The sequence below is a fragment of the Schistocerca serialis genome, chromosome 7 (genome assembly GCF_023864345.2).
Source record: "Schistocerca serialis cubense isolate TAMUIC-IGC-003099 chromosome 7, iqSchSeri2.2, whole genome shotgun sequence".
Lineage (NCBI taxonomy): Eukaryota > Metazoa > Arthropoda > Insecta > Orthoptera > Acrididae > Schistocerca > Schistocerca serialis.
The window spans coordinates 235,675,849-235,702,821 of record NC_064644.1 but is presented as its reverse complement, the minus strand read 5'-3'; positions in this window follow the sequence as shown (position 1 = coordinate 235,702,821).

The following is a 26,973-nucleotide window of genomic DNA, read 5'->3' as shown; positions in this document are numbered from 1 at the left end:
TTTCATTCCTCATTGCTTTTTCGACGTATATGTTGAATAGTAGAGGTGAAACACTGCATCCCTTCTTATATCCATATTGGTTTTCCATTTTCATTTTTCTCCCGTCTTTGTCCTTGTACATATTGTACATTACCCGTCTTGTGCTATTATTTAAACCTGTTTTCATGAGGACGTGGAACGTGCTTCACCGTTTCCACTGTCGAAAACATTTCCAATGTCGATAAATCCTAAGCAAGTGTCATGATTTTCCGCGGATTTTATGCCATAATTAATCGTCACATTAGAAGTTCTCCTCTGTTTCCTTTAACATTCCGAAAGCCAAACCGATCGTCATCCAGCGAATCCACAAATTTCTTTTCTCTTTATTCTATTTTGGGTATAAAACAGATTGTGCGATAGCTGTAGCACTTATGTGACTTTACAACCTTCGAGATTGTGTGGACGATATTTTTCTGAAAGTCTGATTCTCTGGAGTCTCGAAGTTTCTACAACTTTCAATACTCCTTTTTTCACCACTTCCCTCACATGTTCTATAAATTCCTTACAAATGTTATCTATGCCTTCCCTCGTACCATATCGGAAGTCTTTCAAAGCTCCGACACAGTAACCTCTGTGTCCATCATATCGATTACCATTTCTCCTAGTCAACAGGTAGTCGCTCTCTTTCGGTGTTCTCTTCTCACTTATCTACGGTCACAGCGTTTTACGGTGGATTACTCCTGCACTCTTAATGTTGACGTATTTGTTATTAAATTCACAAAACATTGTTTTAACTTCTTCACATGCTGAATCAGTTATTCTGACGAAGATTTCTTTTCCGATCTCTTTGCCGTGGTACCTCTGCGATTCCTATTCATTAAACATCTAAATAACGTAAGTAGATATATTACGGCCTTTTCGTAAACATTTTAGTACTTCCTCCCTCGTCGATTAGGAGTTGTATTTCGTTACACAAAGTTCCTTTGCAGGCACCATATTTGAACACACGTTTGTCTTTCTGACTCCTGTATTTGCAGTTTTTAGAAATATCGATTTTCATTAACTGAATCGCCTACTGTGGTATTTATTACCACAACTCCAGAGGTACTGTTCTCGCAGGCTTCCACTGTCGAAACAAATGATGAAAGCATGACTACAAGTCTTACACAAGTTTTTAGAAATATCGATTTTCATTAACTGAATCGCCTACTGTGGTAATTATCACCACAACTCTAGAGATACTGTTCTCGCAGGCTGCCACTGTCGAAACAAATGATGAAAGCATGACTACAAGAAATGTGCAGTGATCTGTAAATGCTGAAGGTTAAACAACATGAAACTATGAACAGTAGTTCTGGAGCTGACAAAATTGAGGAAACACTAAAAACACAACACATTGCCTTTCCTAAAACGGTGTAGGAAAACTATTGCCAATCAAAAGAAGTTTCAGTCATCTCGGAATGGAGAAATCCAGGCCCTAAATGGTTTTCAAGGAATCTTATACTTTTCTTCCTGCAAAATGTGTGCAAGTTCAGAAAGAGGGTTCCACTGGGGGCAGAACCGCACAATAACAGAGGGTTCGGTTTGGAGCGGCTGTGGGATGGGTGGACTGCTGTGGGCTGTTGTGGGGTTGTGAACCACTGAGGACTACGGCGGGACGAAGCCTCTCCACCGTGGTGTCATCTTCGAAATCAAACATCCTTAAACAGTGAATGAATTAGCAAATACACTGAACGTGTTGACGTGTCAACCCGTGGCAAGAAGTGAGTGGTCCCCACTGGAATGATCATCTGTATGTATCGTCCTCACTTTTGTTTTTCATTTTATTTCGTCCTAATAATTACCGTCTTCATATAATACTCCATTGCCACAGTAACAACCTGGTAAATCGAAACAGGAACGTACGTTTTCGATGCATCTCCCTTATATTTAGAGTTGTTTGATGGCAGCATATTTCTTTTTTTCAAAAATTTTCAAATGTGTATGAAATCTTATGGGACTTAATTGCTAAGGTCATCAGTCCCTAAGCTTACACACTACTTAACCTAAATTATCGTAAGGACAAAGAAACACACTCATGCCCGAGGGAGGACTCGAACCTCCGCCGGGACCAGCCGTTTCTTTTTTTTTTTGTTTTATTGAAGAATTCTTTCTTACCTTTGATTAGTTTTACACTTCTTGCTCGGAAAGCCACGGAATTTTTAATCTTTTCCTCTGCATCGTACGCAATTTTGATACTCCTTCTCATGATGTCGTTCATGGCTCTGAGCACTATGGGACATAACATCCGAGGCCATCAGTCCCCTGGAACATAGAACTACTTAAACCTAACTAACCTAATGACATCACACACATCCATCCCCAAGGCATGATTCGAATCTGCGACCGTAGCGGTCGCGCGGTTCCAGACTGAAGCGCCTAGAAACGCTCGGCCACACTGGCCGGCCACTGTCGTTCATCATTTCTATGTTTGCTTTCTTTATCCTTAATTTCTGTGGCATGTCGACATGTATAAGCACCTGAAAGCCATAAGGTGTTCTAACCTTCAAGGGAGTACGATGATGAGATTTTAACGTTATGTGGACAAAACACTCATTAGCACTGAGCACCAGCCCGGTATGAGGGAAGCTGTGGAGGGAAACTGGGTGCATTCTTTTTAAAAGAGACAAGTGAGGTTTACCTTAAGCAGTGTTAACGTATGTGAACATGAAATGGGGCAGTTTGATATTTCCACTTTCTTTAAAATTTTCCTGTTCTTGTTGTGGTCTTCAGTCCGAAAAAAACGATAATTTATGTTGCTCAAGACTTTTCATCTCCGAATAACGATTGTAACCTACGTCCAATTGAACCTGGTTACTGTATTCATCCCTTGGTCTCTATCTACTCTTTTTACCCTAAAAGCCGGCCGAAGTGGCCGCGCGGTTCTGGCGCTGCAGTCTGGAACCGCGAGACCGCTACGGTCGCAGGTTCGAATCCTGCCTCGGGCATGGATGTGTGTGATGTCCTTAGGTTAGTTAGGTTTAACTAGTTCTAAGTTCTAGGGGACTAATAATCTCAGCAGTTGAGTCAAATAGTGCTCAGAGCCATTTGAACCATTTTTTACCCTAAAAACTTTCCTCCGTTATCAAATTGACGGTTCCCTAACGCCTCAGGATAGTTCCTAACAACCAATCCCTTCTTATAATCAAATTATGACATAAATTTCTTTCGTTCCCAGTTTGATTCTGTATCTCTCAATTACTTACTCGGTCTACCCATCCAATCTCCATATTTCTTGTGCACCACCACATTCCAAAATACCACGTTTCACTTCGGTACAAGGCTATATCTTAGACGCAAGATATTAAAAGAATTTTTGACATTTAGGTTTATATGCACTGTTGACAAATATCTCATTTTGAGAAGCTTTTTCTGTTGCCATTCTGCATTTTATGCACTCTTTACTTCGGCTGTAACCACTTATTTTGTGAGACAAATATCAAAATCCTTTCACTACATTTGGTGTCTTAATTTCCAAATATAGTTCCTCAACTTCACCGGTTTTGAGTCTATTCCCTTATCGTTTTACTTTTGTCGACGCTTATTTATAATCTCCTTACAAGACACATTATCTACTCCTTTCAGGCTCTGTTTCATGTCCTTTGCTGTCTCTGAGAGTATTACAATGTCATCGGTACACCTCAAATATTTCCTGTTTTCACCTTGAACTTCTTTTCAAAGTTTCCTTGGTTCCCTTTGCTGCTTGCTCAAATTTACAGATCGAATGTCATCGGGAATTAGCTAAAAACATGTCCCACTACGGTGTCAACAACATCTTTCCTTCCATATCGTTAGACTCTTGAAACTGAAGTCTAGTTCCTGTAGAATTTCTGTACCGTACAACCCTTCACTCCACGTATTTTAAGCTGGCCGCGGTGGCCTAGCAGTTCTAGGAGCTTCAGTCCGGAACCGCGTGATTGCTACGGTCGCAAGTTCGAATCCTGCCTCGGGCATGGATGTGTGCGCGGTCCTTAGGTTAGTTCGGTTTAAGTAGTTCCAAGTTCGAGGGGACTGATTACCTCAAATGTTAAGTCCCATACTGCTCAGAGCCATTTTAACCATTTGAACCGTGTATTTTATCCTTCCTGCCTCCATAATTTCAATGATTATACTTCAGTTAACATTGTAAAAAGCTTTTGATAAACCTACGAATGCTATAATCGTAAGTTTTCCTTTCTCGAGCCTCACTACTAACAATAGTCGCAGAGTCGTTATTGACTCTCGCGTGCCTATGTTTCCTATGCAACAAAATTCATCTTACCCCAGTTCGCGTTCCTGCTGAATATTACAGGCTCCTGCGATGAAATGCTACCAATTACAGTACTCGTCGTTATTACAAGCTTTGCATCATAATACCACACGTTGTTCTGTTCTTAACTGAACTACATGTAGGGCTGCACAATACAGAATACAGTCATCAGACTAAAATCAATAAACTCCTGAATCTCGGTAGTAATATTTGTGGTTTAATTGAAGTAATAAAATGTAGAAATGTCGAACTCAACTTTACATGCCCAACGAATAAACAACAAATCATTTCTAGAAAACAATGTGTATGCCAATGAAATTCAATCAAAGTTACTCCACACTTTTTAAAGACAATTAATTATTTTCACTTTAACTGGACAATAGTCACTTTCAGTGTTGGATAAACACCCAGTTCACAGGAATCTGTCAGACACAGCCTGCCGGAGTGGCCCTTGCTGTTCTAGGCGCTACAGTCTGGAACCGCGAGACAGCTACGGTCGCAGGTTCGAATCCTGCCTCGGGCATAGATGTGTGTGATGTCCTTAGGCTAGTTAGGTTTAAGTAGTTCTAAGTTCTAGGGGACTGATGACCTCAGAAGTTGAGTCACATAGTGCTCGGAGCCATTTGAAACACTTCTTTGTCAGACTCAGATGGACAAGATAAGAGGTAAGTGAAGCCTAATATTTGTAATTTTTGCCTCAGCACATATATATTCGAGTTCATAAGAAAACTAAACTGTACAATGAAGCTTAAGTTATTTTTAAAATAGGATGTAGGATAGTTATAGCAGTTACAATGTAACGTAATTTTATGTAATGCGTAGCCGATTTCGGGCTTCTGCGTATCTTCAGGCGGTTTTACATTCAATTACATTTTTAAATGCTCAGTGTTGCACATCACTGTTTAAAAATGTGTGTATGTGAATGAAATTTTCACTCTACAGCGGAGTGTGCACTGATATGAGACTTCCTGGCAGATTAAAACTGTATGCCGAACCGAGACTCCAACTCGGGACCTTTGCCTTTCGCGGGCAAGTGTCCTACCAACTGACTTACCGAAACACTACTCACGACCGGTCCTCAGAGCTTTACTTATGCCAGTACCTCGTCTCCTGCTTTCCAAACTTCACAGAAGCTCTCCTGCGAAACTTTCAGATCTAGCACCCCTGGAAGAAGGATATTGCGGAGACATGGCTTTGCCGCAGCCTGGGGGATATTTTCTGTATGAAAGGTAGGAGATGAAGTAATGGCTGAAGTAAAGCTGAGAGGAGAGGTCGTGACCCGTGCTTGGGTCGCTCAGTTGGCTTCTGCCTTCGGCAGAGCAGCAGTGAGGACGGCGCTCGGCCGTTCACGTCGCTGCGCGCGCTGAGTGTTTCTTTACTTCCCTGTTACCACGCTTCGCAGTCGAACAAGCTGTAATGGCCAACTCTCACAGGAAGAACACTCTTAACTTTACCTTTTCAAATGAATACGCACGATCCAAAGCACTGGCTGTCGAACTCTTCCTACGCGAAGATGTGAAGATAACCCGCGACGGTCTCATCTGCATACACCTATCAATCATTTGCATGTTAAAATGACTTCCGACGCTGCCTCAACGAAATTATTCAACGGACGCGACACGTACTAAAATTTCAACATCCGACGGCAGCGTCGGACCTGTGGATGTTGACCAAGCACGACTTGCCCTTCGAACGATCCGTGTGTTTGAACTGTCTTTCGAGGTGAATGAAGATGAAATCATCGCGCCCGTACGGAAGTATCCAGAGTCACGTAGACGAGACATGGTCACAGCTTACGACGTATCCAGTGCTTGATGGTGTCAGACAAGTCCGAATAGACCTCAAATGGCACGTCCCATCGTACGTTTCTATCGGAGGCTGCCGTGCGGTGGTCATTTACGACGGACAACCTCCAGTATGTTCCGGTTGTGGTAAAGAAGGCCACGACCCTAGTGAATGCCTGCAATGCCGCATCTCACAACTATGGCACGACGATACGAGCACCGACAGAACCACAACCGCCCTTCCAAGCACTTTTGCGGTGACACTGCACCTCACAAGACGCAGTTCATGAGCGTCTCCCTAGATCTATACACGCGGAGGCGTCATAGTATCTTGCCACCGGCAGTGGCGCCCGCGACCTTGACTTAGAGCCGGAAACATCTACACTACAAGATCAGAAGCATACCAGCGAGACTATTATGGAGTATGAAGACCGCATCATAGCACCCGCGCCTTTTGTACCGGAACGCGAATCTCTTCCTTCGTCAGACAACGAAAGGCATTGCCGGAAACAAAAGTCACCCAAACTACGAAGAAAACTCCGCAAGACGTCAGAATCGCCCACTAAGCCCTCTCCGCTGGACGAAGAGATGGAGCATACATCTGACGGAGGACACGATAACTCTTTTTCGGAGACGCGTCGTCCACTAGACGGTGAGCCGTCCAACAGATCGTGAGCAAGCCCGGCAGCCAGGAGCCATGGAACATAGCACGACCGTCGTCACCGGCGCAATTACGCCGCATCGGCTAGCGCTGCCACCTCTTACCAAAGTTGAAACTGACGGACATTTTTCATGGGCGGATGAAGCGGATTTACCACCTCCACCCGATGCGCAAATGAGATCTGTTCCTCTGTTAGACCAACACTAAAGTGGGAAGGACGGGAAAGAAAATTGAGGATGCGCTAGATGACGATTAGTTTGACTTAAGGAAAGGTAAAGGCACGAGAGAGGCACTTCTGACGTTGCGGTTTTTAATGGAAGCAAGAGTAAAGAAAAATAAAGACACTTTCATAGGATCTGTCGACCTGGGAAAGCAGTTCGACAATGTAATGTGGTGCAAGATTTTCGAAATTCTGGAGAAAGTAGGGATAAGCTGTAGGGAGAGTTGGATCATATGCAATATGTACAACAGCCAAGATGGAATAATAAGAGTGGACGACCAAGAAGGAAGTGCTCGTATTAAAAAGGTTGTAACACAAGGATGTAACCTTTCGATCCTTCTGTTCAATCTCTACATTGAGGAAGCAATGACGGAAATAAATGAATGGTTCATGAGTGGAATTAAAATTCAAGGTTAAAAGATATCAATGATACGATTCGGCTCTGAGCACTATGGGACTCAACTGCTGAGGTCATTAGTCTCCTAGAACTTAGAACTAGTTAAACCCAACTAACCTAAGGACATCACAAACATCCATACCCGAGGCAGGATACGATTCGCTGATGACATTGCTATCCTGAGTGAAAGCAAAGAAGAACGGAATGAACAGTCTAATGAGTACAGAGTATGGGTTGAGAGTAGATCGAAGAAAGAGGAATGTAATGAGTAGTAGTAGAAATGAGATCAGCGAGAAACTGAACATCGGGATTGATGGTCACGAAGTAGATGAGGTTAAAGAAATCTGCTACCTAGGCAGTAAAATAACAAATGACGGACGGAGCAAGGAGGACATCAAAAGCAGGCTAACACTGGCTGAAACGGCATTCCTGGCCAAGAGTAGTCTACCAGTATCAATCATCGGCCTTAAGTTGTGGAAGAAATTTCTGAGAATGTACGTCTGGAGTACAGCATTGTATGGTAGTGAAACATACAATGTGTGAAAACAGGAACAGAAGAGAATCGAAGCATTTGAGATGTGGTGCTACAGACGAATGTTGAAAATTAGGTGGACCGCTAAAATAAGGTATGAGTAGGTTCTGCGCAGAATCGGAGAGGAAAGAAATATGTGGAAAACACCGGTAAGGAGAAGGGACGGGATGATTGGACATCTGCTAAGGCATGAGGGAATGACTTCCATGTGAGATGTAGAGGTCAAAAACTGTAGAGGAAGACGGAGATTGGAATACATCCCGCAAATAACTGAGGACGTAGGTTGCAAGAGCTACTCTGAAATGAGGAGGTTAGCGCAGGCAAGGAATTCGTGGCGGGCTGCATCAAACCATTCAGAATACTGATGACAAAAGAAAGGAGATGTTTCTACGACGACTCTTGCGACTGCTAGGGACTTCCGTAATCCACCACGGCAATCTTCACCAGCTACGAACCTATCGACAGCAAGGATCCCCCATGAGAAATACCGAATAACTACCATCAACACCAATAATATCGACCCCCACGTTAAACTTCAACTTTACCGCGACACGCTAAGAGCAGCGGACATCTGCATCGCCCTGCTACAAAAACTGAGGACAGCAACTTGGTGCGGGTGTTACGGATACGAGACGTACGCCGCCCCGGTGGCTTCGGAAGACACAAGCGCCACCATCCTCCTCCGAGAAGAGATTGCAGTTTCCGATGTCGTATATCTCCCAACGGCACGAGTATTGGCATAACAGTTGAAGGAATCAAAATTATAAGTCTCTATGCCCCATAGAGCATTAATAAACGAAAGGACGCTTTCTGTTCAACGCAGAAGATACCAAGCTTTTATTCCTCGGCAGATATGATCATCTCATCGTAGCTGGTGATTTCAGCTGTTTCAAAATTGGCCACCAATCCCCTAGAACTTAGAACTACTTAAATCTAATTAACCTAAGGACATCAACACATCCATGCCCGAGGCACGATTCGAACCTGCGACCACACAACACATTTCTACTATAGCGCTCATGGATCATCCTCCCCAAAAATGGTTCAAATGGCTCGGAGCACTATGGGATTCAACTTCTGAGGTCATTAGCCCCCTAGAACTCAGAACTAGTTAAACCTAACTAACCTAAGGACATCACACACATCCATGCCCGAGGCGGTCTCGCGGTTCCAGACTGCAGCGCCAAGAACCGCACGGCCACTTCGGCCGGCCATACTCCATCCCCGGACAGTCTAAATGAAGCTCAACGGTCAAGGCAAAGATTTTAACCTTGAACAGGTGCCATCTAGAATGAGCCGTTATACGAGCACGCTGCCAAGATAGGATTAACGGTAAAAAACTTTCTATGCCTCATATTGTTCAAAATGTTCGTCGACGCCGACAGGCTTTAGTGATAACTTTAGACCATCTGATGGACGACGGCTGACTTCGCAAGCTACCTTTGTGGATGCCTTCACAAGCACTACAGACTTCTCTATCAAGAAGTACGTGCTGGTGCATAGGCCATTGCTGAGGTTGCCCAGGAGATACGCTCAACACTAAACGCCCCGACTGCAACCCTCCTGACTGCGGAAGTGGTCACCTACGACGTCCATGGCGCTGTGGTCAAAGGATCACGGCCCGGATGGTTTACCGCTCTAATTTTGCAGAACATTCCAAGATGTTTCCACGATGGAGAGACGTGTACTGGGAACTTTTTTCCGGCGCGGCACTCCCGCCAACGACGTTGTAGGAAGGCTTACTCATACCAGTCCGGAAAATTGCAGGAGGAACACGACTCGATAGACATCGGCCGCTCACGTTACTCACTTCCGACTTCAAGATTTTCACCCGGCTTCTAGCTGTGCAACTCAAACATGTATTACGAGAAATTGTTTCCCACGAACAAATATCCTTAGGCGGCGATCATAATATACAGACAGTCCTCAGTGATTATCGGGATGTGATGGCTATGGTACACTCGCCACTGCCAGGAGCTTTAATCTCCATCGACTTCAATCAAGCGTTTGACCGTGTCAATTATGCATTCATCAAAGCTGTGATGGACCGGATGGCGATTCCCCCGACGTTCACGCAGCTGATTATGCTGCTCCTTCGCTAGGAAACGTCAACGGAGGACTTACAGAACCTATACTGACCGAACGCTCAGTACGGCAGGGTTGCCCATTGTCGACGGTGCTTTATGCCTTTGCGATGGAACCACTCATGTGTGGATTACGGCGATGCTTGACAGGTATCCCACTCCGGGATTATGTGTCCCGCTGCCGAACCTACGTGGACGACTTGGCCCTCGACGTACGTTCAGTGGCCGACGCACAAGCTGCAATGCAGTAGGTTACCCTTTACATTGCAGGGGCAGAGATCGCTATGAACGTCGCATAATCATGCTCCTTGAAGATCGGCCGTGGCCTTTCCGGAGACAGCGTAGTCCCCTTTCAACTGAGTGGACACCCTTCGCTGTCTCGGATTGGTGTACGCGCGTGATATTCGCCGCACCTCTGCAATCAATTTCCGAACGCTACTGCAACTCATCCGCGCAAATATACGAAATCATCTACTAAGCCCGCATAATATGTGCCACAGAATCACCTTCGTCAGTACCCATCTGGCAGTCCGGATACCCACCATCACGCAGATTCTGCCCATCACTGCAGAAATGGCAGCCAGACTACAGGTGGTTTTCAGGTATTTTTATATGTGCTGGACACATCTTCAAGGTTCAGTATGATGCCCACACCTTACCGAAGCGGGATGGTGGCCTCGATCTGGTTAACGTGAGAGCCAGGACTAGGGCACTTTACACCAATACTATGCTCCGGTTACGGAAAAGCTAAAAAGCTAGTTTTACTGGAATGTTGACCACCGAGCTCGCACCTGTTTCGAGACGCCGACCGACGTTTTTGGCACACATCCCACCTCAGATATCGCTCAGCGGACGTTTCTTTTTCTAATAAGCTACATATACCGAGCTCCCCAGGTCCAAGAAGACAACCACCCACGACATCTACCACCTTTTCCGAACGCACCCACCCCGAAACACTGTCGAAGTACGTCGTCCCCAGGTTTTATGACCTACGATCCACCAACGATACCACACCACTGACACCTCCGCGACGTGGTACCTGCTCCTCAATGGCTAATATACTACAAGACAGAAACTGCATCTCATCCCGCTGGTGGACTCACCCCTGTGCCTCAAGTGCAATATCGAAGATACAGATTTATATCGTTTTGAATGTTGGCCCGTGGCAGCTGTCTGGACCCTCGTACAGAAGATTGTGGCTTTCTTCCTCCGAGTACCCCCACATCACTTTTCTTCTACCATGTTGATGTATCCTGACACGACCTGCTCTCCATCGTCTAAGCAGCACGCTATCGCATGGATCAGTGGCATGGCTATAAACTACCTCTTCTGGGAATACATCGTCGATCCAGTGGACTTCTGGACACGCCTCCAAGTACGCCATCACACCCTCCGCCGACATCGACAGTATCGGTCCACTTTCGCGAACTATTTACGGGGTATTTTCGCCAACTCGCCTCGGAGCTGGAATCTCAACAAAACGTTCCAGCACAGACTGGACGATCACACGTTCCCCTTCTAATGCTCAGTGACAGAATGGACGTTGTTCTGACGGCGCGCCACAGTGGAGCCCTGCGAAGCAAGTGTCCCCAATTTCTTTCACTTGTCTTTTCTCTTTATCTTCTAATTTGTTTTCCTTACACATGTTTATCCTATTTACGCATAGCTCTGTATCTGCAGCCAATTTGCTTTCTTTCTCAATTGCTCCCCCATAAAAAAGTTGGGTTGCTGCTGATGTTGAGACTGTATACTTATTTACGTTTACAAAAAAAAAAGAAAAAAGAAAGAAGAAAGATGTTGCGAAAGTATTTATCTTTTGCGTTTCCAAGGAGTATTGTTCTATTTTACGAAGAACGCCGTCTTTTACTTTCAAACAATAGAGGTTTTCATTTGTTTTCTCATCACCTGCATCTTTTTGCTCATGTAGTAGTGTATATTCCTTATGTTCTTTACAAGGAAGACTTATTCTAAAAAAGAAAGTCATTAGAGCATTAAAAAAAAGAAATTCGGGTAAAGAAATTGGTAGAGCACTTTCCCTGGAATGACAAAGGTCCAGCACACAGTTTTAATCTGCCAGGAAGTTTCATATGGATCCCTTTCGAATATTTAACTTTGATAAATCATCTTTTGCAGTACATCCTGAGAATATCGCCACTCAACCACAACCTTTACAAAGGACCCTCAGATTCTACACTATGTCAGCAAAGAGGAGAAAATGAATCATCTTGAAGAGCTTGAAAGCTACACACAAATCTCCAGCTCACCACGTCCCATTCTCAGTGAACAAGTTCACCTGGTGTACAAATCACTTCTACAAATATTTACTAAAATTTTGAAAAACTAAAACTGCTACTCATTGCCCCCTCACAACTAGTGAAAAAACTAATTACAAAGTTACATGGCCGGGCGAAGTGGCCGTGCGGTTAAAGGCGCTGCAGTCTGGAACCGCAAGACCGCTACGGTCGCAGGTTCGAATCTTGCCTCGGGCATGGATGTTTGTGATGTCCTTAGGTTAGTTAGGTTTAACTAGTTCTAAGTTCTAGGGGACTAATGACCTCAGCAGTTGAGTCCCATAGTGCTCAGAGCCATTTTGAAGCAAAGTTACATAATTTGTCAGCAGCCATTCTATAAATCATGAAGGACATTGTGGCGCCATCAGTATGTAACAATTTCATTTTCATAATATGTAATATCTGTTGTTGTTGTTGTTGTTGTTGTTGTGGTCTTCAGTCCTAAGACTGGCTTGATGCAGCTCCCCATGCTACTCTATCCTGTGCAAGCTTCTTCATCTCCCAATACGTACTGCAGCCTACATCTATCTGAATCTGTTTAGAGTATTCATCTCTTTGTCCCCCTCTACCATTTTTACCCTCCACGCTGCCCTCCAATACTAAATTGGTAATCCCTTGATGCCTCAGAACATGTCCTACCAACCGATCACTTCTTGTCAAGTTGTGCCACAAACTCCTCTTCTCCCCAATCTTATTCAATACTTCCTCATTAGTTACGTGATCTACCCATCTAATGTGACTCTTGAATTTTTCCCGGCGTATCGAATATTCCACAAGATTTAGGGATTGCAGCCGGATCTCATCGACTTCTTTCCACGATATTTCGGCTGACAACCTTACAGCCATCTTCAGGCGAGTGTTTGACACTGGAGATTGCTAGTGGAAGTCGCTCTATTTGTATGTAAAAGTGCCGCCGGAGCGCATGCGCAAGTTACCGTAGCATGCGCGCCACCTGTCGATTCCAAGGCGCTCTACAATATTACTGCATCCATGGAGCGCAATTGAATGCGTGAAAAAAGTAAAACATGCACGCAGACGTGTCCAAAACAATAAAATGCAAAATTTCAATATTAAAATTACTTGTCGCTCGACGTGTCAGAAGCCATAAAAAGTTTTCTTTTGGTTGAAATTAAAGAAATCAACGGGTCCCAGGCCTTATTCAATAAAAAGCCGCCATCACGATTAATGAGATTATCCGCTAAACGTATTTCCACGGATTCCTTCACAACTGAATCCCAGAAGGATCTCGATGGGGCCAAGATTTTCGTGGCCGAATAATCCATAGTATGTCCTGTGGAAATACAATGTTCGGCTATAGCCGACTTACTTGGCTGTAAAAGGCGAGTGTGGCGCTCATGTTCAACGCAGCGGTCGTGTACTGTGCGTGTGGTTTGACCAATGTAGGCTTTCCCACACTCGCAAGGTATTTTATAAATTCCAGCCTTCCGTAATCCCAGATCATCCTTGGCTGAGCCCAGAAGAGCACGAGTCCTTGTAGGTGGCCGGAAGATTGCTTTCACACGATGTTTCTTTAAAAATCTGCCTACTTTCGATGAAATGTTTCCGACATATGGGAGAAATGCTCTGGACTTAAACACCTCCTTATCCTCTTGATCTTGTTGGTGGTCACGTTTTTTCCTCCTTAAAGCAGTACTGACCTGATGTGCAGAATATCCATTATGTTGAAATACCGATTTCAAGTGCTCTAAATCGTCTGCAAGGCTGTCTTTATCAGACACTACATGTGCCCTATGCACCAACGTTCGAAGGACGCCCATAGTTTGTGACGGGTGATGACAGCTTGACGCCTGCTGGTACAGATCCGTATGCGTGGGTTTTCGATAGCCCCAATGACCTATCCACCCTGCGTTTAACCATGACGTCCAGAAATGGTAGGCAACCATCTGTTTCAACTTCCATCGTAAACTGAATGTTTGTGTTGATGGAATTCAGATGTTGTAAAAACCGTGAAAGCTCTTCTTCACCGTGAGGCCACACTACAAAGGTATCGTCCACGTACCGCCAGAAGACTGTTGGTTTCAACATCGCCAAATCGAGAGCCCTCTCCTCAAAGTCTTCCATATAAAAGTTTGCTACCAGAGGGGACAGAGGACTGCCCATGGCAACAGCGTCAAATTGCTCAAAATATTCATTATTAAATAGAAAGTGAGTAGAGGACAGGGCATGGTGAAACAGCGCCGTTATATCGGCCGTAAACTTATTGCCGATAAGTGACAATGAATCCAAAAGAGGGACCCTCGTAAAGAGTGAAACGACATCGAAACTTACTAACAAGTCCGAATCCTTCAGCTGTAGTGTTCTCAGTCTATTGATAATGTCCGCAGAGTTGCGAATATGGTGCGTACATTTGCCAACAAAAGGTCTCAGTAGCGAAGCCAAATGACTAGATAAATCATATGTTGGAGCACCGACATTGCTCACTATGGGGCGTAAGGGCACATTATCCTTATGGATCTTTGGAAGACCATATAACCTCGGTGGAACAGAACTGTGAGGTCTCAATCTTTTCACAACTTCTTGCGGCTGAGAAGAGGAGTTTAGCAACTCTGACGTTTTCCTTTCTACTTTCCGAGTAGGGTCTTTATCAAGCTTCCTGTACGTCGTCTCACTCAGCAACATTTCTTCAATGGATAGGGCTGCGCTGCGCAAGTTACGGGAAAATACTCAGACGGTGGTCCTTCCGGCGGATAAGGGGAATGCTACTGTGCTGTTGCCACGTGATATGTATGATCAGAAGATACATATCTGTTAAAGAAACATCGTGTGAAAGCAATCTTCCGGCCACCTACAAAGACTCGTGCTCTTCTGGGCTCAGCCAAGGATGATCTGGGATTACGGAAGGCTGGAATTTATAAAATACCTTGCGAGTGTGGGAAAGCCTACATTGGTCAAACCACACGCACAGTACACGACCGCTGCGTTGAACATGAGCGCCACACTCGCCTTTTACAGCCAAGTAAGTCGGCTATAGCCGAACATTGTATTTCCACAGGACATACTATGGATTATTCGGCCACGAAAATCTTGGCCCCATCGAGATCCTTCTGGGATTCAGTTGTGAAGGAATCCGTGGATATACGTTTAGCGGATAATCTCATTAATCGTGATGGCGGCATTTTATTGAATAAGGCCTGGGACCCGTTGATTTCTTTAATTTCAACCAAAAGAAAACTTTTTATGGCTTCTGACACGTCGAGCGACAAGTAATTTTAATATTGAAATTTTGCATTTTATTGTTTTGGACACGTCTGCGTGCATGTTTTACTTTTTTCACGCATTCAATAGCGCTCCATGGATGCAGTAATATTGTAGAGGGCCTTGGAATCGACAGGTGGCGCCCATGCTACGGTAACTTGCGCATGCGCGCCGGCGGCACTTTTACGTATAAATAGAGCGACTTGCACTAGCAATCTCCAGTGTCAAACACTCGCCTGAAGATGGCTGTAAGGTTTTCAGCCGAAATATCGTGGAAAGAAGTCGATGAGATCCGGCTGCAATCCCGAAATCTTGTGGAATACCCATCTAATCTTCAGCATTCTTCCGTAGCACCACATTTCAAAGGCTTCTAGTATCTTCTTGTCCAAAATATTTATCGTCCATGTCTCACTTCCATACATGGCTACGCTCCATACAAATACTTTCAGAAACGGCTTCCTGACATTTAAATCTATACTCGATTTTAACAAATTTCTCTTCTTCAGAAACGCTTTCCTTGCCATTCCCAGTCTACATTTTATATCCTCTCTACTTCAACCATCACCAGTTACTTTGCTCCCCAAATAGAAAAACGCGTTTACTACTTTAAGTGTCTCATATCCTAATCTAATTCCCTCAGCATCGCCCGACTTAATTTGACTACATTCCATTATCCTCGTTTTGCTTTTGTTGATGTTCATCTTATATCCTCCCTTCAAGACACTATCACATTTAGCTGCTCTTCCAAGTCCTTTGCTGTCTCTGACAGAATTACAATGTCATCGGCGAACCTCAAAGTATTTATTTATTCTCCATGGATTTTAATACCTACTTCGAATTTTTCTTTTGTTTCCTTTACTGCTTGCTCAATATACAGATTGAATAATATAGGGGACTGGCTACAACCCTGTCTCACTCCTTTCCCAACCACTGCTTCCCTTTCATGTCCCTCAACTCTTATAACTGCCATCTGGTTTCTGTACAAATTGTAAATAGCCTTTCGCTCCTGTATCTTACCCCTGCCACCTTCAGAATTTGAAAGAGATTATTCCAGTCAACGGTGTCAATAGCTTTCTCCAAGTCTACAAATGCTGGAAACGTAGGTTTGTCTTTTCTTAATCCAGCTTCTAAGATAAGTCGTAAGGTCAGTATTGCCTCACGTGTTCCCATATTTCTACGGAATCCAAACTGATCTTCCCCGAGGTCGGCTTCTACCAGTTTTTCCATTCGTCTGTAAAGAATTCGCGTTAGTGTTTTGCAGCCGTGACTTATTAAACTGATAGTTCGGTAATTTTCACATCTGTCAACGCCTTCTTTCTTTGGAATTATAATAATTGTATTCTGCTTGAAGTCTGAGGGTATTTCGCCTGTCTCATACATTTTGCTCACCAGATGGTAGAGTTCTGTCAGGATTGGCTCTCCCAAGGCTGTCAGTAGTTCTAATGGAATGTTGTCTACTCTCGGGCTTTGTTTCGACTTAGGTCTTTCAGTGCTCTATCAAATTCTTCACGCAGTATCGTATCTCCCATTTCATCTTCATCTATCTGTTATGTTTCGGTATATGAGGTCTATTCAAATAAAACCTGGTCAGTGCGTCTAACTTTGATTTACACGTAAGGTGGCACCACGTAACTGCGGCTATGTGGCATCATCTATTGGTAGAGAGACTGACGCGTGCGCACCTTTTGATATTGCATAACGCCAGTGTGGTTTCACGCCGAAGAGGAGGTGGTCACGCAAGTTATCGTTCACTACCGAACATGCAGGCGAGTAAGCAGGAACAACGAGGGGTGATTCGAATTTTGGCGGCGGAGGGAATTGGCGGCCGTGGAATTTGTCGACGGATGAAGGCTGTTTACGGTGAGTACAATCTGAATCATTCAAGTGTTGTGGAATGGCGCAAAGGATTCCTTGAAGGGTGCGAGTCACTGGAAGACGATGCTCGCTCTGGACAGGCTTATAGTGTCATCACACCAGATATGGTTGTAGATATGAATGCTGTAGTCTTGGACACACGCAGAATCACTGTGGACGAGATCCATCGGTGTTTGGACCTTTAAAAGAAGCTATTCGTGGACATAATATCGCAACGGACGACAAAGTGTGGGACTGGGTCCAGGCTGTTGCGTCCGCGGACCCAACCGAGTAGCTCGCGTGCCCTGCCGTCGCGTCGCTTGCCACAGATTCCCGTCGCGATCGCCGACGGCGCATGGCGTTGCCGCCGACCGAAGGCGTCGCGCCATTGCTGAGCTGGGGCCTACAGCACCCTCTGGCTACACGATATAACAGGAGCGCTGGCCCCGAGTCAGGTAGTATTGCGGACAGCTCATTGCAGTCGTCAGTGCCGTCGTTCGTTGTCTGGTTAGCTAGCTCGCTGTGCGATTGTGTAACGACTTGGGCCACGAATCAGGAATATTCTTTGGACACTAATTCTAACTGTATCTACGGTACACTCTTCGCTGTCAATGAAGCTAAGTATCTGTTTCGTACTAGCTGGCGCTTATTTGTCACTAATCGTTTTCCTGCCACCAGATTTTAGTCACAACCTGGTCACGTCCTACTCCATATCCAAATTATGGTTATCACGCCCGGGCAGCCATAAAACAGGCGTGGATCGGACAGCAGCCTGCTAGCTTCTTCAAGGATGGAATCAACCGGCTAGTGTCGCGATGGGATAAATGTGCCATGAGTTTTAGGGACTATTTTTGAGTTTGTGTGCTGCGCATGACTCTATTTTTGAGTTAATAAAATCGTTCCCTTTACTTTACACTAGTGACTGGGTTTCATTTGAATGCCCCTTATACAGGGTGTTACAAAAAGGTACTGCCAAACTTTCAGGAAACTTTCTTCACACACAAATAAAGAAAAGATATTATGTGCACATGTGTCGGGAAACGCTTAATATCCATGTCAGCGCTCATTTTAGTTTCGTCAGTATGTACAGTACTTCCTCGATTCACCGCCAGTTGGCCCAATTGTAGGAAGGTAATGTTGACTTCGGTGCTTGTGTTGACATGCGACTCATTGCTCTAGAGTACTAGCATCAAACACATCAGTCCATAACATCAACAGGTTAGTGTTCATCACGAACGTGGTTTGCAGTCAGTGCAATGTTTACAAATGCGGGGTTGTCAGGTGCCCATTTGATGTATGGATTAGCACGGGGCAATAGCCATGGCGCGGTACGTCTGTATCGAGACAGATTTACAGAACGAAGGTGTCCCGACAGGAAAACGTTCGAAGCAATTGATCGGCGTCTTAGGGAGCACGGAACATTCCATCCTATGACTCGCGACTGGGGAAGACCTAGAACGACGAGGACACCTGCAATGGACGAGGCAATTCTTCGTGCAGTTGACGATAACCTTAATGTCAGCATCAGAGAAGTTGCTGCTGCACAAGGTAACGTTGACCACGTCACTGTATGGAGAGTGCGACGGGAGACCCAGTTGTTTCCGTAACATGTAGAACTTGTGCAGGCACTATCAGAAGTTGATTGGCCTCCACGGGTACGCTTCTGCGAATGGTTCATCCAACAATGTGTCAATCCTCATTTCAGTGCAAATGTTCTCTTTACGAATGAGGCTTCATTCCAACGTGATCAAATTGTAAATTTTCACAATCAACATGTGTGGGCTGACGAGAATCAGCACGCAAATGTGCAATCACGTCATCAACACAGATTTCCTGTGAACATTTGGGCAGGCATTGTTGGTGATGTCTTGATTGGGCCCCATGTTCTTCTACCTTCGCTCAATGGAGCACGTTATCATGATTTCATACGGGATACTCTACCTGTGCTGCTAGAACATGTGCCTTTACAAGCAAGACACAACATGTGGTTCATGCACGATGGAGCTCCTGCACATTTCAGTCGAAGTGTTCGTACGCTTCTCAACAACAGATTCGGTGACCGATGGATTGGTAGAGGCGGACCAATTCCATGGCCTCCACGCTCTCCTGACCTCAACCCTCTTGACTTTCATTTATGGGGGCATTTGAAAGCTCTTGTCTACGCAAGCCCGGTACCAAATGTAGAGATTCTTCGTGCTCGTATTGTGGACGGCTGTGATACAATACGCCATTCTCCAGGGCTACATCAGCGCATCAGGGATTCCATACGACGGAGGGTGGATGCATGTATCCTCGCTAACGGAGGACATTTTGAACATTTCCTGTAACAAACTGTTTGAAGTCACGCTGGTACGTTCTGTTGCTGTGTGTTTCCATTCCATGATTTATGTGATTTGAAGAGAAGTAATAAAATGAGCTCTAACATGGAAAGTAAGCGTTTCCGGACACATGTCCACGTGACATATTTTCTTTCTTTGTGTGTGAGGAATGTTTCCTAAAAGTTTGGCCGTACCTTTTTGTAGCACCCTGTAATTAACGTCAACAGCTGAGGTCTTTGACCATTGTCTCTGTTTTCGTATGTAAGCATGTTACACGTTGTGAGTGTAGGTGCTTCTGAGGTTATTAACGTCTGCTGTATCAAACACATAACATGGAAGCACCAATATTTATCATGATGTTAATATACAGTTAATGCAGAAAATATCGAGATAATTTCATAAGTAAATGTTATAAATGTAATGTGGAAACAACGTGAGTACTTCTGCTCTATGGAAGTTCTATAATAATTTACAACATATATTTCAGTTGGATCTATGTAATCATCATTCCGTTGTTCGTTTTTTATGGAAACAGTGATCTCGAAAATTGAGCACCGAATTATGTAACCGAATTTAAGAGCATCTGAAAATGGGCACAAAGTCCGAAACCGATCATGCATTAAGTAAAATCACTTTTGTTGTGACGGTATTATGCTACACCCCATAAAGGAACAGACACGGAGTTCAGCGGCATCCATTATGGGTAAAATTCACTGTTATGAAATGATGTATAGTTTCAATTAATCAGGTTAAAGAAATTAGAAGAACATGCTTTTCTGTCATGCAGCATTCTGCTACTTAAATAGCCAAAACTAAGTAAGTTTCCTTACTGTAAAGTCACATTTAGTGGCACCAACATACATCAACGAAAGACTATTTCGCTTATTTGCTTCATCAAATGTGGAAGAGAATGGACGAGAAGCCTTTTAGAAGTTGATCCTAAGTGTCCGTCCGTGAGGTGTAGACCAGAAAAGGCAAGTACCCATGAGCACAGTAAACGAGATAAACGCGACACTTCTAGCGAGTCTCAGTTTCGAACAGACTTTAAATTTGTCGCATTAATCTAAGTATGGTCAGATCGAAGGTTTCAGTACACTTTACTTTGTGTCAGTTTCGTCCTTTTCCGTGCAGAGGGGATTCGTTTCGTTATCTGAATGAATTTTTATTTGACATCCCTGTCCATCGCAACAGTAGCCTTAGAACGACAGGAACTATGTACAGGCGATTAACCCTAGAACAGTTACTACTTCACTGCCGTTCTTCAAAACAATGAACTATTAGAACCACAAGTCACTGTATACTACATTCATGAATTTGCTATAGTTTCAGGAAATTGTGTCGCGCCGACCAGGAGTAAATCAGTAAACTTGTACGCTAGATGAGATGCTTCAAGTCTAGAGTTGTCCATTTTGTTCCATGTTTCTCACTGCTCAGGAAAGTATGTTTCCATGAGTATCTTACGCATTGCCATTTGCGCTTCACTGCACGATATGACCTCCTATTTCCACAATGACTGACTTACTGCTTCGTCCCTAATGGTACACATACAGGGTGCTTCTAAAAGTGCTTAACTAATCTGGAAACTCGTGTGGACTCACATGACTTACAAAATTAGTTTTCGTGCTATTTTTAACAAAATTCGTCACATTTTTTACCTGATAACTGTTCTGACTACGCGTTGATGTGGCTCAGTCAGATGAAATGGAAGAAAAAGTAAAGCGACAGCACACGTTCCTAAAATTCATAGGAATTTGATATACGTCCTAATTCCCTTGGTCCTCCTGTCCCTGGCCGTCTCTTCCTCTCCAACTCCTTGTCCATCTCCTCCTCCTTCCTCCTCTCCCTGACCATCACCTCCAAACCAATCTCTCTGCCCGTCTTCCCATACCATTCTCTCTCCATCTCCTCCAACCCCTCTCACTCTCCCATTCTCACTTCACCTCCTTTACCTTTCTCTGTTCAACTTATCCTTTCCCTTCTTTCTCCGTCTCCTCCTCCTTTTCTCTTTCTTCCCTTTCTTTGTCCATCACTTCCTCTCCCCTATCTATGTCCACATTCACCTTCCACTGATATTCATGTCCTGTAGTGGTATGGTACTCATAACCCGATAGGCCAGAACTACAACTTTCCCCATTACTAACGTTTCCCCATTTTCCCCATTTTCGATGTAATAGTTCCCTTTTAAATATTCTATATATTAAAATTATATAGCCTATGCACGTTCCAATGTTCATTAGAGCATTGCATATGAATCTGAAGTAAATCGGTAAAGAAGATCCCGAGGATTTTCGTATTAACGTTTCCTCTTTGTGCACTGACTATTAATTTTAATTTATTAATTATATATATTAAAAGTAGGTATAAGAAACGTGCACCTATTCAAATGTGCAATGTGTAAAAAATTGGAACAAATCGGTGAAGAACTTCCAGTGATTTAGTATTTTGAACAAACGAACATACACCTTTTTATACATATTTCCCCCTTAATTACTACACACAGGCTCACAGGGAAAACACGAGTTGAAGAACTATTAGATATAAGAAACACCATAAGATTTGCAACAACTTAAAATTTCAGAAGAAATTGAGAACAGAAAGCAGTTCAAAAGTAAAATCAAAAACAAGGACATTGAAGAAGCCTCAATGAAAAAAATAACGAAGTGGACAGACGAAAGGAAGAAAGAACACAGAGAATTAATAAAGGGGTTGCTCGTATTCGAATACTACGTTGAGTCAAAATTTCAAAGAAATTGGTGAAGAACTTTCGGATATGAATCATTTTGAACACACGCACATTTAAATTTTTATTTACATAGATATGAGTGACACAAATCCCACATGAAACGGGTTTCTCGCCAAATTACTGCAGTATTTCAGCCGTAACTTGATCAATTGTCGTGTAAAACCGCGTTCTGGGGTGCGCCTTAAACGCTGGTAATGGTGGTACAAACACTGATACTTAATGAAATCTCGAAAAAAAGAGAAAGATATGTGTCAGTTTCAGCGAACTTATGGACTGACTAATATAATCAGTCTACCTCTGTCAACCTGTCAATACATCTACCTGGAAAGCGTCTGTGAGGTGGAGCACCAGTGCGCCGTCTTATAAGAAGTGTACACTGAGTTCTTGGCCGGCCTCGTCAGTCAGTAGGTCGAAAGGTTTTCTGACATGTGTAAGACAACTTCTCTCTTGATTGTTTTGTCTCGGAAAAGAAAGGGTTATAAATTTTACACAGGCTCACTTTACAAAAGACATCATCATTTAGGCTGTTGCGAACATGTTGCATCTTTTGACGTGGGTCAAAATACTACAGTTGGTTTTGTTAAATTCACCACATACTTGAAAAGTTGCCTCATCTCTAAAGGTAATGTTTCCAATGACAAGTAGGTTACTATTCAGTCCATGTAATGTTTCCTCAGAAAATTTCTTACTAGGAACCCTATCAGCGTCGGAGTCTTTCAGTTGTTGTACCATCATCAAGCTGTACATCTGAGATACAAATGTCTGCTGAAAACTTAACAAACAGTCACATGGGAAACGACCAGTTCGCGCGGATTCATGCCCCGTCGATTTTGATTGACCGTCAGCCAATATGTGTCTCACTTACTCTACGACGTGGTCAGACACAAGCGGTGGAACTGAATAATTTTTATGGTTTATTGCACGTCAATTCCAACAAATCGTTTACATCATTCGTAAAAGGTAGAAGTACTGGGATGTTTCTTTAGCATATTCAGTACAAAAACTACATTACACAATTTTCGCAGACTTTGATTCTTCAAATAAAACAGAACGAGCACGCTCGATACCAGTGAAAGCAGCCATGTCTCCTACAACTGTTGCTTTCGGTGATGTGATTCATGCTGGTGTACCATGTAAGACAAAAGTTGATACAGTTTCCTGTGAAATTAATCTAAGACTCAGTCTGAAAGTTGTATAAATAAGTAAGTTTAAATGTTCAAAGTTGTGAAGACCCGTTAAAAGCGCCCTGTATGATCGTCAAAAGGCAGGTTTGGAGTAGTACAATTTTCATGGCTCTACTAGACAGCGGTTCTACAGAATCACAATAAATAAAATGCACCGTCCAATCACATTAACGTGACTGCCTTTCAAAAATTATAATAACCACATTTTGCAGGGCGGACCTCTCGACATACAGAAGAAGAGTGTCAATGAAGTTCCTGAAAATATAGACAGGTATGTGAAACCATGGAGGCTCCAGTACCGTTGCTAGCAGTGTTAGGTTTCTCAAAACGGTTCAAATGGCTCTGAGTACTATGGCACTTAACATCTAAGGTCATTAGCCAAATAGAACTACTGAAACCTAACTAACCTAAGAACATCACACACATCCATGTCCGAGGCAGGATTCGAACCCGCGACCGTAGCGGTCGTGCGACTCCAGACTGAAACGCCTGGAACCGCTCAGCCACCACGCCCGGCTTAGGTTTCTTGGTTGAGGATCTATGGTGCGAACAGCCTGATCGAGGTGGTCCCCCAGATTCTGAATTGGGTTTAAATCCGGGGTTTTGGTGGCCAGGACAGTACGGTAAATCGTTAGGGTGCTCTTCGGATCACGGGCGTAGACTGGTAGCTGTGTGACTCGTTTCAATCATCTGCTGGTCGACGTCATCATGCAGAGAAAAATTAAGCAGCATGTAGGGTGGACGTGGTGCCTAAGGATAGATGCATGCTGATGCTGGTCCATTGTACCTTCCAGAATGGCGAGATCGCCCACGGGATGCCTTGAAAACATTCCCCAGGCCATAACGCTCCCACCTCCGGCCTGGGCCACTCTGATGATAACTCCATCTTGGACTCTGGACCCTGCGACAGCGGCTGGTCAATGAAATGTAGTAACACTGCACCAAAAGCCATTGTTTTGATATTGCTTTATCAGGCAACCAGTTGCATCACTAGAACATGTATCAGACTAGGTAACAATATTCAAGTCTGGTTCCATAGATGTCAGAACTTCATGAACTTGTGTGCTGTTTGCATTAGTGACAGCTGTTGCCTAATAAAGTAATATCAAAATAACGTCTGTTAGAACAGTACTATTACATATGCTTCTGACGATTGTTGGCTGATGCACTAAGACGTTTTACACCGTGTAAGCCAGCCGCCATCTGTGCGGTGGATCATAAACAAATGATTCATTTCTAAACGCCACTTTTCAGCCCTCACTGGAAGTCCAGTAGCGGTACTGATATGAAAATTTCAGCCTTCGTCGCCGATGAACAGTAGTATATGAACCAGATTTACGCTGCGGAGCCCACACGCGGTAACATTCGCTGAACGGTTGTTGGGGAGATATTGTTAGTAGCTCCTTGGTGCATTTTGACGGTCAGTTGTTGAACAGTTGCACGTCTATTCGACCCGTACATATCTTCTCAGCCCTCGTTCACGCATGTTATATATGTCCCGAGATCACATTGTTGCCTTGGTGCCGGTTTTTGGATAGCGCCATTTTGCAACGCTCGGTGTTCTTTAATCACGGTGACATTCCAACAAATTACAAACAGCCACGTCGGAAATTTTTTGAGCCTTGGCTCGAAAGCGAATGATCATATCTATTTGGAGGTCAGATAAATCACTCCGTACCCGTATTAAGACAACGGCTGCACCGTTTTTCGCTTCCCCCTCACACACTTTATGTACCCTCCTCTGCTAGTGTTGCCACCTGCTGTCTGTGAGTGGTTACTGCACGTTGACGTCGAACTTAGGCGGTGGCCGTATTAATGCAATGGATCGCGTAAAATCTGCAGACGTGTAGGTAAATGCTGTGAAACAATGACAGCAGTTATCAAACATGACGGTCTTAAACATCATTGTTTACATTTCCTCCTATGGTCCTTTTGTTTCATCATGGAGCAAAACTGAATAGATAAGAGAGAATAATGCATATCAGCAATTGTAGTTTGCACTTCACTTGCACGGCAGATAATTTCATACATTGCTTAAATGAAAAACACTATCAGGTGTTTTGTGATATACTGCAAACGGTTAACATGAGAAACCACTAAAATCGTTGTGTTTTGCTGTCATTTTGCTTGGACTGAGAAATATGGTAGAACATTCGTAGTTTACGTGACTGGAATTAAGAGAGCATCACTTTTCCTTATGGGAGCCCTCTGCTCTCGGCTGTAATACATAGCTCAGCAAGCACCATGAAAGAATATAAATGATCGATTTCATCTCTCATCACACCGCTCGTTTCAAAGTATCCTCTCGCTAGCGTTGATTCCAATAACAAGGGCTTCGTGCACTGATTACAGCTAGTTTTCTGGCTTTCATTAAGGCTGCGCACGCTCTGCGCTGTTCGTAAATGAAATTAAGGTTTTTTTTCCTCTCGCTATTCACAGCGGATTATTGTTTAATTAACGTAATTACTGGTGGGATTAGCACACTGCTTCCAGTGGCTTGGAAAGCAATCAATTAAGTTGTATTACAGGACTCGTGCGATACGGAGAGATGAGGCAACTACGGTTCGAGGATCAGCATACTTGCCTTAGAGGGCCCGTCAGCCGCACACCGTCTAAAAAGATATGGTGTTGCACTTGTCAAAAAGATCCCAAGTCTTTTACCTTCAACGAAAAGTAATTTACAGATGTGTAGACATACATTGTAACCTCCCAAGAAATAAATTCCGTAACCTACCAATAATGCAATGTGACTAATCTCTCAATAAAATTGTGCCTCACTTATAACCTTTCAATAACTGACTGCGAATTTAAACTGGTAAGTTTTGGACGTCAGCAGCGCTGCGTCAGGGCCCTGAAAGATCATTCAAAATAAAAAAAATGAAAATTCTTACCTCAATAAGGTCGCCTGATAACGCGTATATATCTGCTCCTATAAGACATTTTTCTGGCAAAGCTTGCCGTTAGTTTTGTCTTGTATAGAAAGAAACAACTGATTTTCTTTACAATAATCAGGACGACCATGGATTGGAGGAATTAGTAAAATCTTTAAATTTAGTTGAAGGATTGTCAAAAGTTAATTTTTATAAGTTATATTATTATTAAGAGATTTCTTTTTAAAAGTATTTATATGGAGCTTGTTATGACAATACTACATATGCGCGAGGCTGGTTTTACCTTATACTAGAACGCTCAGGCACCGCCATCGCTCCACACGACCGGCCCAGCCAACTCCATACACCAAACTGCTAGCAACTACTTACTCCTACTGTTACACAGTTCGTACTGCGTACAATACTGCTCTCTGGTCTGAGATTCTCTTATAGCTTACATATCGCAAGCAGCGCGTGAGCAATCCATCGAAATTACATCTGCTCGAGTGCGCTAGCAACAAATTCCTTAGTCATGGACCTCTTACATAACCC